Below are 19,276 nucleotides of genomic sequence, written 5' to 3' on the forward strand. Positions count from 1 at the left end.
TTCTGTGATCCAACCCATCACAATAATATACGAAATATCCTGCATATGTAGAGGTGGTCTCACTGGGGTTCTGCATGGACACAGGGAGCTGCCTGCATGGCTTAACGTATAGGTTCAGAGTTAGTGTGATAAAATGCAGGACTCCATGTTAAATGAATTTATCATGCAGCTTTGACTGTCTCCCCTCCCTGTTGCATTAGCACTGAGTGAAGCTGAATGCAGGTTAAGTTGAACTTTATTAAACCCTGTGCACTTCTCTGTCCATGTGGCTGTGTTGCTTCCAACCCAATCTCTCACATTCCCTGTTTCCCTGGTGTCCCCTCAATAACAGTTCCTCCAGGGAATATTGGCCTTCTGACTCCAGTTACATTAATCATGACATACTCCCCACCACACACTCCCCACACTCCCCACAACAATCTCCTTAGGTTCCATTCTAACATTCCAAACCCCAGAGCAGCTTAAAAGAGTGCCATTGTTTTTTTAAAAGTCAACCTGCCATAAAAGTGTTTCCTCTTCCTCCTTCAACCTAAAATTACACCTGTCTGAAGCCCAGCATAGATAATATTTAGTTTTGGAATCAGTGATAGCTTTTCTCTATATAAACATGTCACAGCTTTAAAATCCATACCTCACATCATGCGGGACGAGAAACAGGAGTGTTATTACAATGGGATTTAGGATTGAATTCTAGTCCTCAAGGGTCCAAAGATTATAGAACACCAACATCTTTGGATATTATTTAGACTTTTTTATTGTCCTCTCAGTACAGCTAAATTCATGATCCAGATTCTCTTCTCACTTACACTGGTATAATTTATAGGAAAATTGGGCCTATGACCACTAAAACTCATGCCTTCACAGGCCAAGGGATACAAAAATTAGTCTTAATAAAATAAATGTTGAACTCTTTAAACCTTTTATAAAAATAGTTTTTCCTCTAACATGTGCTCCCATACACAGAACAAATGATGGCTTTCGTGTGGTAAAAGGGATTTGTCACTCATTTAGGGATGAGTCACTAAATTCATTTGTGGCTTCACGAGTTGTTGCTTCCATCCCAAACTCATGCTGATGAAACCTATATACCAACCCCTTTTCTCTATATTTAATAAAATCACACACATGAAACACTGAGTGCAGATAGGTGTCTTGATAGTATTCCCTTATTTTTACCATCTTCCATCACTCACCAATAAAATGCTATCATTGTAGAAATATTAAAGAAGGTTTATATTAAACATGGTTTATATGAGAAATGATTTATTAATTTATTGTTAATTAATACTTTATAACTTAAGATTTATGTTAAAAGTAAATTTGTGATTCCCAACATTTAGCCTCTAACCTGCAAGCCACCAGCTGTGTCTGTGTAAAGCCTGCTCAAAGAGATACTTGGTATAAAACTTGTTAAGCTCAAAGAAATACTTTCTATAAAACTTGCTAAACATTAATTAACTCTAAGTAAGCCAAAACAGTAGCTGTTATAGTGTATAGATAGAGACCCTCACCCTCTGTAAGTTTTCATCTCACTTTATCCTTTGCTTGTTAAAAGACAGGGAGTCTCACATAAATTGGGAACACCCCAAAAAGTAAAGAGACAGTGAAACAGATGTGATTAAAATAAAGAATGTATGTGAATGAATGGTTAGGGAGTCACCAGCCTGAAGAATTCAGTGTCGGCTGAAGAAGGTGTCAAGTGGGATCAACCAGATGACCCCCGGAGAGCAAACTGGAATCCACCCACCACACCTCAAAGGAAGGAAAAACAAAACATCTAATAACATGGAGCCAGCCACCTGCTGATTGATTTAGCAACAGCAAAATGAAGCAACTCTCATGAACTGACATAGGAATAAATTCCTATAAAACTGGACTCTAAAGACTGAGGACTTTGAGTCTATGGTTCTGCTGCCAGCCTCCAGGAGCATCAGATGCATCTGACACAGACTCGGCTCCATCCTCATGACCAAGATACCTGGCCAGTAACTTGGCATGAGCAACATCTAGGCTGGTAACTATAACATCTATACAGAACCTGAATGAATGATTGTGTGAATGAATGTGTGTGTGTGTGTGTGTGGGTATGTATGTATAAGGAATAAGTAGTAATAGAAACAAGTAGAAAAACATTGTTTTTTGTTTTGTTATGGTATTTACAATAAATGTGGCATCTTTGCCTTATCCCTCTTAATAAGATCCTGCTGGTTTTTATTATATTGGTATAACATCATGACAACAAATTTGGATACATTTATCTATCAAGATACCACATACTTCATCACTGTGTTATTCAGACACTTGCAACATTTCTGCATTTGCTTTCTGCTCAGTCAGTCCTCATCCAGCATCCCATTACACATGTATCAGCATTCCAGACCTATGCCATTCAAATATAATAAGCACTGATTTAAGAGCAGAAGCTGCTGGCCTGCGAGAGAGAGAATATTCAGTGACTGTGAATACAATATTTATTTTTGCCGTTACTCATGACCTTTCATAATTGACAACTTTCTGCTCCACCGCTGATGAGTTATAAGGTCATCAATAACTCATAGAAATAAAGTACATCCACATTGCTCATTTGTTTAACTTAAGAAACCATACACAACAGCAGGTAAGAAAACACAAAAAACAAAAACTGGATAGCAAAGCTAAAGATGCTTGATATAAGCTATATACCTGGCATGCAATCAAAAATATAGTAACATCTAGAATGCAAAGAAGCAGGTTCAGCTAGACACAATAGGCTAGAAAACCTACTTGTCACCGACAACTACTGTCAAAAAAAGGTACAGCTTAATTAGGTTTCGCTGCAAATGTAAGTAAGGATGTCATGTTCAGCAACTGCTAGCATAGAAAAGCCCCATAAGAGTGCTCTAACAGGCCAGCAGTGTGACTAAAATCAGGTGATGATCCTGCAGAAAATGTTGTATGCATGCTGCTGATTCACTATAGCAGGTGTCTCATTTCTCTACTGAGATAACAAAGGAGAACATAGGATGAAGTCTGAGAAGTCTTCAATCAGGAACTCTTGGAGCAGCCAAACCCTGGGAAGAAGGCTTGAGTCGATTTTTGAGATACCTTCATGTTGATTTATTTGTTAATAAAGCCAAGCCCCTAGGAAGTTGGAGAATTTTTTATTACATATAGTATTGACTGTTTTTACAGCACTCTGGGAAAGGCATCTGATTACAAAGGTGTACTTTATATACTCTTCAAAAAGGGTTTTAAGACCTAATTTTTAGGCCTGTTGATTAATCGCAGTTAACTCGCGATTAACTCAAAAAAATTAATTGCGATTGAAAGCATTAATCGCCATTAATGGCAGTTTCAATCACACTGTTAAACAATAGAATACCAATTGAAATGTATTCATTATTTTGGATGTTTTTCTACATTTTCATATATATTGTATTCTGTGTCGTAATTGAAATCAAAGTGTACATTATTTTTTATTACAAATATTTGCACTGTAAACATGATAAACAAAAGAAATAGTATTTTTAAATCTGCCTCATACAAGTACTATAGGGCAATCTCTCTGTTGGCAAAGTGCAACTTACAAATGTACATGTTTTTGTTACATAACTGCACTCAAAACCAAAACAATATAAAACTTTAGAGCCTACACGTCCACTCAGTCCTACTTCTTATTCAGCCAGTTGCTAAGACAAACAAGTTTGTTTACATTTACAGGAGATACTGCTGCCTGCTTCTTATTTACAATGTCACCTGAAAGTGATAACCGGCATTTGCATGGCACTTTTGTTGCTGGCATTGCAAGATATTTACGTGCCAGATATGCTAAACATTCATATGCCCCTTCATGCTAGGTCCACCATTTCATAGGCCATGCTTCTGTGTTGATGGCACTTGTTAAAAAAGTGTGTTAATTAAATTTGTGACTGAACTCCTTGGGGGAGAACTGTATGTCTCCTGCTCTGTTTTACCCACATTCTGCCATATATTTCATGTTATAGCATCACTCTCGGATGATGACCCAACACATGTTCATTTTAAGAACACTTTCACTACAGATTTGACAAAATGCAAAGAAGGTACTAATGTGAGATTTTTAAAAATAGCTACAGTACTCAACCTAAGGTTTAAGAATCTGAAGTGCCTTCCAAAATCTGAGAAGGACAAGGTGTGGAGCATGTTTTCAGAAGTCTTAAAAGAGCAACATTCCAATGCAGAATCTACAGAAGCTGAACCACCAAAAGAGAAAACCAACCTTCCACTGGTGGCATCTGACTCAGATGATGAAAATGAGTCAGTGTGCACCGCTTTGGATTGTTATCAAGCAGAACCCATCATTAGCATGGACGCATGTCCCTGGAATGGTGGTTGAAGCATGAAGGGACATACGAATCTTTAGCACATCTGGCAGGTAAATATCTTGCAACACCAGCTACAACAGTGTCATGCGAACACCTGTTGTCACTTTCACGGGACATTGTAAACAAGAAGTGGGCAGCATTATCTCCTGCAAATGTAAACAAACTTGTTTGTCTCAGTGATTGGCTGAACAAGAAGTAGGGTTCAGTGGACTTTCAAGCTCTAAAATTTTACATTGTTTTATTTTTGAATGCAAGTTTTTTTAACATAATTCTACATTTGTAAGTTCAACGTTCATGATAAAGAGATTGCACTACAGTACTTGTTTTAGGTGAATTGAAAAATACTATTTCTTTTTATTTACAGTGCAAATACTTGTAATCAAAAATAAATATAAAGTGAGCACTGAACACTTTGTATTCTGTGTTGTAATTTTAATCAATATATTTGAAAATGTAGAAAACATCCAAAAATATTTAAATAAATGGTATTCTATTATTGTTTAACAGTGCGATTAATTGTGCAGTTAATTGCAATTTTTTCATCGCTTGACAGCCCTACTAATTATATAACAGATGCTAAAACATGTCCACCTATCTATTTTTGACAAAGATGATCCACTCCCAAGAGTTGTGTTATGCTTTGCCACTTGTACCACAATACATTTTCATAATGGATCAACCTCGTTATAAAAAGGACATTTCCAGAGAGAGGAAACAAAAACGAGCAGAGGATTGGCAAATATGTTCTGTAAGGAGGTTCAAAGAATTTAGCATGTACCAAGTCATCCAAGCATCCCCTTATAACCAAATCTAAAGGCCACTCCTCTATTCTTATCCTCCTTGAGCTATTTGCTGCTTTTGATACTGTCACTTACTAGCTCCTCCTGCACGCTATTCTCTACTGCTGCCTGTCCCACTAATCCTTCAGAGACTCCTTCTCTTCCCGTCTTCTCCTTTCTTGGCATTCCTTAGAGATTGGCCCCTTCTTCTTTTCCCCTTTCACTTTCTTTTTAGCCCCAATACAATCTGCAGCTTTCCATATTTTATTGAGAGAGAAAGAGAGCGAGCGAGAGAGAGAAAGAGAGGCTGGTCCATTAGCATTTCTCCAGGAGACAAATCGTAAGAGTAAACCTATTTAGGAAAGGGATGTAAATCAAGATGAAGATGGTATAGTATTTCACATAGCAATTATGTTATTTTCAATTATATATATGGGAATCAGGTACTAAAAGATGGGTACAGTGGAAATGCATGGATGGAAGGGAAAAATGTGAGCTACTTTTTCCAAGATGAATCTCATTGTTATTTTCTCCCTTATTTTCTCTCTCTTTGTGTATGGGTGTGTTTGTGAGAATGTGAAAGGGTACACCCTGACCCACCGTGCAGCACCCCTGCTAGCCAAGCATGGCTCTGCTGAGGCCTGCCTCAGTTCCCCCTTCACTCATGGGCCCTTTAAAAAGTCCAGACAGTCCAAATATGCAACCCATTTTCCTTCTGGGGTCCAATTTATAAAATCCTAGTCTTTCAAACTAGAACTCAAACCGACAAGTCTTCTTCCCAGTTTCAGCTGGGCCAAATCTCTCCTTCCTGAGGGTCTACCCTGGAAGGATGTTCTTTTCTTTTGCCCTAAACCCAAGCTAGGCACATCCCTTCCTGCTCTCTAGCACCTCTTACCTGGAGTTCGGCCTTCTCCACAAGCCTTCCCCACTGGTACCTTCCCTACTGACTGAGAACTGCTTTATAAGACCCAGGTGCCTTCCTTTAAACCCAATTGGACCATAGGTAATAAGTTCAGGTGCACTAGACCCTGCTTCCCTCCTTCCAGGGACCAGTCACCCTCTGACAATGTGATAGGTTAAAAGACTAGATAACAATGCAAAGTATAATTAAACCAAATGCTCTATATTCCCATGGTATTTAAGATAAACAGCAGCTTAACAAGTTAATTGCTTACAAAGATCATATTTATTCAGCCTGGCCCGTGTAGAGTAGTTAATGTATGTTATCAGTTTTAACTAGCAATAATTGGGTTGAAGCTGCATACGTCATGCTTTCATATGTTACCTATTGAACCTTGTACTTTACTCAATTTGGTCAGAATGGGCTGCATGATATCTACCGGTCACTGGAATTTATCGTGAGGTGCACAATTTAAGCAGGATATAAAAGAAGTTTTGGTTTCATTGGTACCATTATTGTTCTAGTTTTTCTGTTGAACTAGGGGCATCATCTACATGATACAGTTTCAGTTCAGGAAAAGACCAATGACACAGGATTTAGTGTGTTGGGAAATGTTTGTATGCTAATTTACTTCAGAATTGCACATCAAGTACAGAAGATGCTATCATGGATGAGATTTCCACTCATACCAGCATTTCTTTCCAATGACAGGAATACTGTATGTTGGTATGTAGAAATATACATTTTAGTATTTTGTGCTTTTTTTCTGTCTGTTCCATATTAGTGTTTAGTTTTTTAATTTCTAACTCTGTATTGTTATCATTCCCATGTCATGCTGATAGAAATATTAAAAAAACACTGAACTCTTTTTTTTTTAAGCCAAGTAATGAGCTAGACTTTTGGAGAACAAGTATATCAAACTGAAAAAAAAAATCATAGCCATGAAATAATAGATTTTTAGTCCTGTCTAACCCCTACTAAGGAGTTCACTTTCTAAATCAAGTTCAGATTTTTCTAACTTTTTGAGTTGTATGTCCAACTTGGAGAAATACATATTTCATTCTTTTTCTTCTCTTTCTCTCCTCTTTTCTCTCTTCCTTCCTTCCTCCTGGACAGATTCCAACACCTCTACTCATGTTAAATAATACTTGACTTTGTGAGTAGTCCCATGTAAGTCAGTGGGAATGGTGGAGTAATCATATTCTGAGGGTGAAATCTACGCCATACTAAAGTCAATCACTGTTATGACTACATATTTACAGCAGAGAGGGAAAAAGTAAAAGAAAAAAGCTTAGAATTTGCAAATATGATGAATACAGAAGAAAAGACCACTGAGACCCTGGAATAATGAGATCCACAATTTGTTCTCAGCTATGATTTCTTCCTGTCCTTAATGTTTAGGCTGTTTTTTGGAGGATGTTGCAGAGTGTGCTTCAATAAGATAGGTATAAATTAACCTTCTGAAAATTACCTCTGCACTTCCCTGTGCCTGTCAGAGAGATGCTACCTGTATTCTGTTATAAGAACGAGTGGGGCTCCAGTAGGATCTGATAAAATGTTAGCAGACAAACACTGAGCTTGCTCAGAAGTGATTTTTCAATAGGTTATACTTGATTTACATTTCTTCCCCAACCATAGTGTCATATGGGAGAGTAGTTATCCTTGAGAGACTACCCAGAGAGTAGTTATCAGTGGTTCACAGTCATGCTGGAAGGGCATAATGAGTGGGATCCTGCACGGATTGGTTCTGTTCAATATCATAGAATCTGAGGGTTGGAAGGGACCCCAGGAGGTCATCTAGTCCAACCCCTTACTCAAAGCAGGAACAATCCCCAGACAGATTTTTGCCTCAGATCCCTAAATGGCCCCCTCAAGGATTGAGCTCACAGCCCTGAGTTTAGTAGGCCAATGCTCAAACCACTGAGCTATCCCTCCCACTAATAGCTTCATCAATTATTTAGATAATGACATAGAGAGTACACTTATAAAGTTTGCAGACAATACCAAGCTGGGAGGGGTTACAAGTGCTTTGGAGGATAGGATTAAAATTCAAAATGATCTGGACAACCTGGTTCAGATCATTTGGTCTGAAGTAAATAGGATGAAATTGGATAAGGACAAATGCAAAGTACTTCACTTAGGAAGGAACAATCAGTTGCACACATACAAAATGGGAAATGACTGCCTAGGAAGGAGTACTGCGGAAAGGGATCTGGGGGTCATAGTGGATCACAAGCTAAATATGAGTCAACAGTGTAACACTGTTGCAAAAAAATGCAAATATCATTCTGGGATTAGCAAGAGTATTGTAAGCAAGACATGAGAAGTAATTCTTCCGCTCTACTCTGTGCTGACTAGGCCTCAACTGGAGTATTGTGTCCAGTTCTGGGCACCACATTTCAGGAAGGATGTGAACAAATTGGAGAAAGTCCAGAGAAGAGCAACAAAAATGATTAAAGGTCTAGAAAACATGACCTCTGAGGGAAGATTGAAAACATTGGATTTGTTTAGTCTGAGAAGAGAAGACTGAGAGGGGACATGATAACAGTTTTCAAGTACATAAAAGGTTGTTACAAGGGGGAGGGAGAAAAAATGTTCTTCTTAACCTCTGAGGATAGGACAAGAAGCAATGGGCTTAAATTGCAGCAAAAGCGGTTTAGGTTGGACATTAGGAAAATAAATTGCCTGGGGAGGTTGTGGAATCTCCATCATTGGGGATTTTTAAGAGCAGGTTGGACAAACACCTGTCAGGGATGGTCTAGATAATACTTAGTCCTGCCTTGAGTACAGGGCACTGGATTAGATGACCTCTCGAGGTCCCTTCCAGTTCTATGATTCTATATACACATCCTAATGGGGGCAAAGGGGCAGAGCCTAGGAAATTCCTGGAGGTGCAGTTCACAGTTTCCTTGGAATGGGGAGGGGATTTGGACAATAAAGAGGAGCCAGGGCTGCCTGGCCTCCAAACACTGGAAATTCCAAGGAATGGAAGCTGAAGCCCTGTAGTACAAGGGTAGTCAATAGGCAGGCTATGGGTCAAATCTGGACTTCCAGAGGCTTTTGAATGGACCCTGAAATCTTTTTATTTATTTATTGTTATCATTATTGTTTTGTTTTTTTTATTTTCTCTGAAGTCTGGACCTTGACTATACCTTGACCAAGAAGTTTGGACCATGACAAAAAATAATTGACTACCCTGGCTGTAGTATGTCATGTCCATGGTGATGGCTGGTCCAATTCTTGTTATGATAGCATCATTCCCTCTCTATTGTGCTGCTATTAGCATCTCTGCTGTACACTAACCCCCTCACCACGCTCCAACATGGATGGACCGGGAGTTCATGTTGCTTGGAAGCTCATTATTTCCTGTGTAGATATAAGATAGGCTCAGAAGGGAGGAGGCAATGCAGAGTATCTGTTCCCCTAGCCATGGTCCCTACTTGCCAGTGCATACCACTTCCTGACTCATGGCTCCCCAGCCCTGGGAGGGGCTTTTACGGGATCAGAGGAGTGGGAAGGACACCATGTCTGGGAACCCCTGCATATGCTTCCACACTTTCCTGTCCAGTTCTACTAAAATCTGCTCACATTAGTGCAATTAAGCACGAGGCACTCAAAGGAAGACTATCCACATGACAAGTATGGAGGGGTTTGTGTTCAGCCATTTTTGATCTATTAGTAACTTTAAAAAATTCTCCAAATAAATATTTATCTGTGTGCTGAGAAATGGCCTGGAAACTGTTAGCATCTAAGAGGGGTTCTTCAGAAAGCTGTGAGCAAATGAAAATTCAGGTTTCTATGTCACTGTTGTGACAGGTTTCTATGTGACAGGTTTCTATTTCACTATGTCACTGGACAGTCTCTAAGGAAAAGGATTAATGGACACAAATCAGATATTAGGAATGGCAATATACAAAAACCTGTAGGAGAACACTTCAACGTCCCTGGCCACACAATAGCAGATCTTAAGGTGGCCGTCCTGCAGCAAAAAAACTTCAGGACCAGACTTCAAAGAGAAACTGCTGAGCTCCAGTTCATCTGCAAATTTGACACCATCAGCTCAGGATTAAACAAAGACTGGGAATGGCTTGCCAACTACAGAACCAGTTTCTCCTCTCTTGGTTTTCACTCAACTGCCAGAACAGGGCCTCATCCTCCCTGATTGAACTAACCTCATTATCTCTAGCTTGCTTCTTGCTTGCATATATAAACCTGCCCCTGGAAATTTCCACCACTTGCATCCGAAGAAGTGGGTATTCACCCACGAAAGCTCATGCTGCAAAACGTCTGTTAGTCTATAAGGTGCCACACGATTCTTTGCTGCTTTTACAGATCCAGACTAACACGGCTACCCCTCTGATACTGTTACAATTGCATTCACGGTAGCAAATGTTGGAATATTTGTTGGTAATGAACATGGGAGAAAAAGGAGGGAAGTAACAAGGTTAATACATTTCTTTTATGGGAAAAATGCCAGTTATGAAGATAATCTATCTTCGTCAAGCTACCTATGGGCATCTTCACCCCATTGTTGAGAAGGAAAACAGCTTTTCTTTTTTCCCCTGGTGCTAGCAGCCCTCATTCTGATTTATTAATAAGAATTGGAGATGTCTTATTCATGACCATTCTATATAAGGTCTCTGCCTTAGAGTTCATTCTTAATCTTTTTTTCCTCCTGACTTTGACTTTTCTGGTCTCTGTGATAAGAGGAGGTGATCAATGTGGTTAAGAGATCCTGATGAATCTGCTTCCTGGCTCTGAGTAACAGTTATAAAGCTGATGTTGAGAAGCAATTTTTTTTCAAGCAGGAAATATGAAAGCATGAGAAAATAATGTAGAAGCCATTTGTAATGACTTAGTTGGATCTTTTACAAGATAAGAAATACACTTAAAATCCACAGAATATACAAAAAAGAAGTCCCTACTCTCCATTCATGTTTCTTTGTGGGGTGTTAGAGGCAGATGGTTTTCATAGAATTTTTAAGCTAATATACAGATGTATCTGATGCCACTTATCTGCTTTGACAACAATGTAGGCATCAGACCAAACTCTGTGCCTATTGTCATCTAAAAGGCCTCGATAGAGTATGAACAAATATTCATAACACCTAGCTCCTTTTGTGCATTCAGGCTGTAATTACCTGCAGCAACCAACAGAAAGAAGTTGGCTGCAATGTAACATCAGTTGCTCTTTAAAACAAAATCAAAACAAAACATCCAATTTGTGCGGCACTGAGTTTTATAACAGAGGACTAGAGCAGACAGGCCAGGCAGAAGAAGTGTGTTTTGAGGAGGAATTTGAATAGAAAGGGATGGTCATTGCACACATACGATCACACATGCTATTCCATGGCACCAAAAATGGCACAAAATGAGAAGAGAGGGAAAAGAAAGAAAGGGAAAGGTTGGACATGAGGCTTAAACAATACTGGTGTTTAAAAACAGAAGCAAATCATAGGGACTTTATGCCTAGAGTTCTTTGAGAACAATTTGCCATCTTTACCCTATTAGGACAGATTTTTCAGAAATGCTCAATGCTGGTTTAATTCTGTTCCCACTGATGTCAATGGGAGTTTTACCATAGACTTCAGTGGTAGCAGTAGGGTAACTTTTTTATAACTCTTGTGCTATGGGAGGCCAAACACAGTCTTAACAATGTAAACAATACTCAGGCATGTGGGAAAAGGCAAGATCAGTGAAAAAGTGAAAAAAATATGTCCTGACTCCCCAGATGGGTGGTTAGCTACTTCCAAGAAGAAAATAGTTTAATATTCCTTCCACTTATTAGATTTCATTTTCCATCCCTGTACCCAAAAAAAGGATTGATACCGACGCTGCTGATTTCCAATGCTTTGTCTAATGACTTTTTTTAAATGACTTGAGCAATAGGAGTTTCACTACTACTCTTCGGAGCTATTCCACCATCTAACAGGACTCCAACACAGCCTAAATTTTCCTTTGTTTAATTTCATCCAATGATCTTTTTATCATCTTAGAAAAACAAAATTTAGTTTTCCCAGGTTTGTTTGGGTTTTGGTTTTTTGTATAAACCATGCAAATTAAGAGCTATCATCATTCATAAAATATTGATTTGGCCTTACTACTAAGGAAGGGATCTGGCAGAGCAGAAGTCTTGAATTTGTGATTAGAAAGACAGGTAGGAAGACAGGTTAGAAAGATAGGTAACAGGCAGGCAAGGGTTGTTGAATTCTTCCGCAAAGGCAACAACATAGAACAAGTTGCAAAAGTGATATGAGATGTAAATATACAAAGTCATTTGGACAGTAGAGTCAGATTCACAGATTTTTCTATGTGTATCAGAGTTCACATATATTTGAAAAATGTGCTAAATTCAGGCTATGAGTGCCATGGTGATTTTATATGCCAGTCAGCTCAAGATATTAATGACAGAGTGATATTTAAAAACCAACAATCCCATGATATTAGTGCCAGCATGATTTATCATACTGCATCAGACTGTGGTCTTGCAGCTTATGTTCTGTGAATGTGACACTGATATTAAACTTTTTAGCTTTCCAGGCTCTAGGAAATAGATTGGCATCTACTGCCAACATCTGACAAACACTTAGGCTATGGCTACACTTTGAAGCGCTAAGTGTAGTCAAAGCGCCAGCACTGGGAGAGAGCTCTCCCAGCGCTGTCCATACTCCACCTCCCTGTGGGGAATAACATACAGCGCTGGGAGCCGCGCTCCCAGCGCTGGGGCTTTGACCGCACTGGCGCTTTGCAGTGCCGCAATTTGCAACGCTGGAGAGGGTGTGTTTTCACACCCTGCTGCAGCGCTGCAAATTTGCAAGTGTAGCCAAGGCCTTAAAGTCTGCCACTAATATTCTAACCTTCCATTCTCTCTTTCTTGCTCTCTTCAGGTTTTGGACTAATTAACATTCAACTTTCCCTTTGTACAGAGCATCTATGAGCAGCAATCAGTTGTTTTGGCAGGTTGGATATGTTAAGGATAACCAATTTGACATCTGTGATGAGAAGTCAAATCCACTTAAGCTGACATAACTCCTATTGTACTTGTCACCTTACAATATAAATTCAGACACAGGCAAAACAATATTCTTTTTCTTTATTAACCTGATTCAAGAGAGTCTCCATGGGCAATTAATATTTTTGCACATTGCAAAAATGACCCACAATCTAGGACCCAATGTCAGACTCCTGATTCTACCTGTGCGCACACTGCTTTGAAAAAAGTAAGGGCCTGATTCAGACTTCACTCACATTGGTTTCACTAGTATAATTCCTTATCTTTAATTAAATTACACTTGATTTAAACCAATTCTATGATGATGATGTTCGTCCATCGTTGTCGATGAAGACCTCAACAACTCATTCTTTTGATGACCGGACTCTGTGCGTCCGAAGATGACTGATCAGTCCGATTCGGGCATGGAACGTCCTGTCACACGTTGGGCAGACATGTGATGGCACTGTCAATGATGTGCGGGCAGCTCTGGACTTGCGCAGCTCACGCTTTCTTTCAGCCTCAGCAGTATGCCTCGCCTCAGAGGTATTACTGCCTGTGTGAATGAGGCTGCGCCATGCTGGATGGTTCAGTGCGAGGGTTTCCCATGTGGCAGTGTTAATCTCAAAGGACTTCAGAGAGGTCTTCAGCGTGTCCTTGAACTGCTTCTTTTGTCCTCCATGGGAGCGCTTTCCCTGGGCGAGTTCTCCGTAGAGGAGCTGTTTAGGAATGCGCTCATCTGACATTCTCACGACATGTCCAGCCCATCTGGTCTGGGCTCTCATCAGCAGTGTGTGAACTGACGGCAGACTGGCTCTGATAAGGACTTCAGTATTGGGCACTTTGTCCTGCCATCTGATTTTTAGAAGCTTTCGCAGACAGGAAGTGTGGAAGTGATTGAGCCTTCGTGCATGACTCCGATAGACAGTCCACGTCTCGCAGGCGTACAGCAGAGTTGGAAGCACCACTGCTCGGTAGACCTTCAGCCTCGTTGGTAGGCTGATCCCTCGACGTTCCCAGACGTTGGAGCGCAATCGGCCAAATGCAGAGCTGGCTTTAGTAATTCTGCACTTTACTTCTTCATCGATTGACACTGCTCGAGAAAGGGTACTGCCCAGGTATGTGAAGTGGTCCACTGCCTGAAGTCTCTGTCCATTTACAGTGATGGACGGTTCTGAGTACAGAGTGTGGGGAGCTGGCTGGTGCATGACCTCAGTCTTCTTGATATTAATGGTGAGGCCGAAGCTGTTGCATGCAGATGAAAACTTGTCCATACTGGCTTGCATTTCTGGCTCTGTACTAGCATTCAGAGCACAATCATCGGCAAAGAGAAAGTCTCGAAGTACAGTTTCCTTCACTGCCCTTTTTTGGGGTGGGTTGTGGTAGGGCCAGGAGGTCCAACAGGAGGCCTCAGAAGGTCTGGTACACCCTGTCACACCCACAAATTTCAGGACATCCATTGAAGGCTAAGAAGTCTGCATGAGAGGATGACTCCTCCATGCTTTTCCTTCATCTGTATGGACAATATATGTCTATTTTCAACAAAGCAGATATTATGTAGACTATTCTATACTCCACCTAAAATTTACATGCTTGGCGTTTGATTCTAAACTATGTTACCTATGCTCTTATGCAAATCAAGATTATAAATATATGTTTTGGGGTTGCCTCATGTTGGGGATCTCAAACATTGGGAACCTATACAGGAGAAAATGACCCATATTCTCAATCACATGATACCTAAAAGCAGCAAAGAATCCTGTGGCACCTTATAGACTAACAGACATTTTGCAGCATGAGCTTTCATGGGTGAATACCCACTTCGTCGGATGCAAGGGTATGCTGCAAAACGTCTGTTAGTCTATAAGGTGCCACAGGATTCTTTGCTGCTTTTACAGATCCAGACTAACACGGCTACCCCTCTGTTACTTGACACATGATATCTGTTATCCCTATATTGTTCCTTTTGCAATGAAGTAGAGTTGTCTCAAACAATCAGCAGCATAGACATGCTGCACAGTTAATAATACATATTTCTCAATTATGTAATTCCTTGGCCCCTGCTTAGTAAAGAGGGACTGAACTGCATAGTGACTATTCCCCACCCCCTCAATAACTGTATGATAAGCAATTACCTGTATTCCTATAGGCTAAAATATCACAATCCAATCAAAGTTCAGAGCTTGATAGCATCACAGAACAAACATCTTTCTCAATAACCACACATTAATTATGGCATATTCTCAGCTCTGATTACATAATCATGGATGAATATACTGTAGGTAGACTATTACCCTAAGAACGCCAATGAACATGTTCATAATGAACTTGGTTGCCTTAATGTGCAGTGTTTGCTGGAGCCCAGATTACCAAGCATATCACTTCACCAGATCACTTCATATCAGGTACCTCTCCTCTTTATTATTTGCCATCCCCACCCCAATCTTTGTGTCATCTGCAAATTTTATTAGTCATGATTTCATGTTTTCTCCAAGGTCCTTAATGAAAATGTTAAGTAGTGTAGGGCCAGGAGCAAATTCCTGTAGTATCCCACTAGAAACACACCAGTTTGATGAGGATTCCATATTTACAATTACATTTTGAGACCTGTCAGTTTTTAATCCATTTAATATATATCATACTGATTATGTATTGTTCTAGTTTCTTAATCAAACACCTGTACAAACACCTTACAGAAGTATGAGTATATTACACCAACACTATTACTTTTATCAACCAAACTTGTAATCTCATAAAAAACATGATACATCTTATTTAGGTAAAATGTTCAAATTCAGCATTTGAATTATTTTATCAGTTTTAACCTAAAAATATTGGTCCAAAGCCTCAGCTGGTATAAATCAATAGGATTTGATTAATGAAGAATTAAGAGGGAAACATAATTAAATAAAATATGATCAGTCTTATTAAGATGAACTACAAAGGGAAATAAATATTTGCCCATGGGCAACACATGAACCCTCCCCCCCTTCGGGGAGGCTAGCCTCCAGCCCTGCCCCTTCCACCTCAGGCCCCACCCACCCACCCACCAGAGCCCTGAGCCCTTCCCCCCCCACCCACAGGAGCCCCAGCCCACCTGCTCCAGCTGCCCCCGAGCCACCGCCGGCCTGACCCCAGGGCTGGCCCAACCCCCAGATTTATTAAATTCCATTAATGTTGAAGACCTTCAAAGAACTATATAAATACAAAGTATCATTGTTATTTGTATCAGCATAGGTCTGTGTTTTAACACACTATTTTGTATTTAGAGCACAGTTTAAGTGTTCTATCTCATCCTTTTATTGCTTAGCAATAAAACTGAGTCCTGTTTTCTTACCATGTTAATATTTCACTAATGTTTACCATTCAAAATGTTTTACAATGTACAGTACTCAGTCTTGACTGCCCAGACTGCATTTTTGCACCTTCTGTTGCTGCTATTTCCATTAACATTACTGACATTCTGTAAGTAGGTATACAAAAAGCACTTGTTGAGATGTGAAAACTTTCTAGCATTTTCACTGCTTGATTCCAGGAGCCTTTATTAGGATGTGTATATTGTACGTTGCATGAGGAAGGCAGCAACTGAAAGGCACCAGGAAACCACATTACACTATACACTCCCAACTGTGAGTGATAGTAGCATTGTCTTGAGCCAGAGTCATTTATAAAAATGTGGTGATTTTGAAACCACAGAAAAAGAGATCCCACTGGAATATACTGACTCTGGGGATTTGGTGTGTAAGTGGAGACTTTCCTTTTCTTTATTCTGATTCTCCCTTGGCTTTCTTAAAAATATGTCTCAGAGTTTTTGAGCATGTATAATACAAATTAATTGAAGTCTTTGGCTTTTGATGGCATGGGATTGCCTTTTGAGACTAAATCCAGTGAGGTACTGAGCATCTTAAATTCCCATTGACTTCAGGAGCAGGCCATTGGTTTGGATTTGATTCCACTGTTCATGGGGCTGAGGTTTTTCCTCTTACATATTAAACTTTCTGCCCTACTCTTAGGAAATGCTTTCCTGTAGATCTCTACCAAGATATTTTTCTGTCCTAGCTGGGTTTTACTAATTAGTGTATGGGACCCTGAATTACCTTATACATTATATTTATTATCAGTTATGGGGAGTTATAAGTGCTGCTCTCAAAATAACATGAGCCAGGCTTCAGATGTGCCATAGTGAGAGGAAGAATGACACCATTTACTGCATATTACGTGGAGTGGGATGGGATTTGCCTTCTTCTTGAGAGTAAACAGTATTATTTCCTTGTCAGCTAAAGTCACTCAGCCAGTTTGACCAGGATATATATCCTCTTGACTGAAAACTAGGTTACTATACTGATCAGATCATGCCTTTTCTACAGTATGTCAAGTAAATGTTTCCATTTCATTGTAGGTGAAGCGGCATTAACAGTTCATGGAGCTACCATTCACAAACCTTGAAACAGTTTTCATCTTATTGGCTTTTGTCATTTTCTCCTTGTTTATCCTGGCTTCCATCTACAGCGAACCTGATGAAAATAAGGCAGGTAAATAAAATAATCCAATGTAGAGATAGTGTTCTACAATTCTTAGAAATCTAGTGCCTGATGTTCTTGCTATACGTTATTTTCTGGATCTCGTCATTAGACCATTGTAGCAAATGGGCCTGCAACATTGTTAAATTTCGTACAAAATAGAACAGCAACCAGTCAAGGGACAAACAAAAGTCAGGAGCATAGAAACTGTCATACTGGATCAGATCAAAAGCCCTTCTAGTCCGATCTCCTGACTCAAAGAACAAGCAATACCGAAAGTTCAGAGTAAAATGCAAGTAATCCCATAATGGATAGTGGAGCCATAGGCAGCTGGCTCATGCTCAAGTAGGAGGCTTTATATCACTTATAAATGTTTAGCCTGACAGAAATGATGTTATTACACATATAAGTGTATAATTCCCCTTTTGAACCTGCCAAGCTCTTCAAGCCAGATCTCGTTTGTACTGCTGTAGCAGCCCAAAGAGGTGGATCTGATTGAAAATTGTAGGATGGTGTGCAAATGTTGTGCAAACGTTAATGAAAATGTTGTCCTTTTTTTTGGTTGAAAATTTTTAAATTAAAAGATTTCTACCAGCTCTATGAATGGGTGAAAGGACACCCTTTTTATAGTGCAGGGTGGGCGTAGTTAGACATCTGCCATTCTTTTCCCCACTCGCTACTATAAGAAATATTGTGGGTTGGCCTGAGAGCAGAGTCGGAGCATGAAGAGTTCCAGCAATCCTGATCACCAAAGCAGCTCCTTTAAATACTTTAAATTGTGCAAGGAGCCAGTTTGACCCTTGACAGCCTCTTGGGAACGAGAGATGATTTCAAAGGTATTAGAAAGTTACCCATTGTGCTCTGCTGCACCAGGTGATCTAACCCTTGGTCTCTACAATATATTATGGCAATGAGTTCTACAGGTTAACTTTGTATTGTTTAAAAAATAATCTTTTATCATTTTAATATGTTGTTTGGCAACAAGGATTTGGGAAAACCTGTGGTGTGGTCTCGTATAGTAGCAAGCAGCTTAATAAGAGTGATCCTTGCATAGGTCTCACTGTATTTGTGTAACAATATTAATCAGCATGAAAAGTAAATAAATGTGCAAGGGTTTGCTATTTGCATTCCAACTGTTGGGTTTTTTTTTAAATCCATTCTGCTCCACTGGGTTTTATATAATTGTGGAAAGTGTGGAAAAACGATAGACATTTCTGTAGGGAAAATGTGGTTGCCATGAGAACTCACCTCAATTAGAGAGCATGGACATAAACAACTTTTCCTGGGATGAGCATGTAATGATCTAAGGGTACGTCTACACTACGGGATTATTCCGAATTTACATAAACCGGTTTAGCAAAACAGATTGTATAAAATCGAGTGCGCGCGGCCACACTAAACACATTAAATCGGTGGTGTGCGTCCACGGTCCGAGGCTAGCATCAATTTCTGGAGCGTTGCACTGTGGGTAGCTATTCCGTAGCTATCCCATAGTTCCCGCAGCCTCCCCTGCCCCTTGGAATTTCGGGGTTGAGATCCCAGTGCCTGATGGGGCAAAAATCATTGTCGCGGGTGGTTCTGGGTAAATGTCGTCAGTCACTCCTTCCTCTGGGAAAGCAACGGCAGACAAGCATTTCGCGCCTTTTTTCCCTGGATTGCCCTGGCAGATGCCATAGCATGGCAATCATGGAGCCTGTTTTGCCTTTTGTGACTGTCACCGTATGTGTACTAGATGCCGCTCA

The sequence above is a fragment of the Mauremys mutica genome, chromosome 5 (genome assembly GCF_020497125.1).
Source record: "Mauremys mutica isolate MM-2020 ecotype Southern chromosome 5, ASM2049712v1, whole genome shotgun sequence".
Classification (NCBI taxonomy): domain Eukaryota; kingdom Metazoa; phylum Chordata; order Testudines; family Geoemydidae; genus Mauremys; species Mauremys mutica.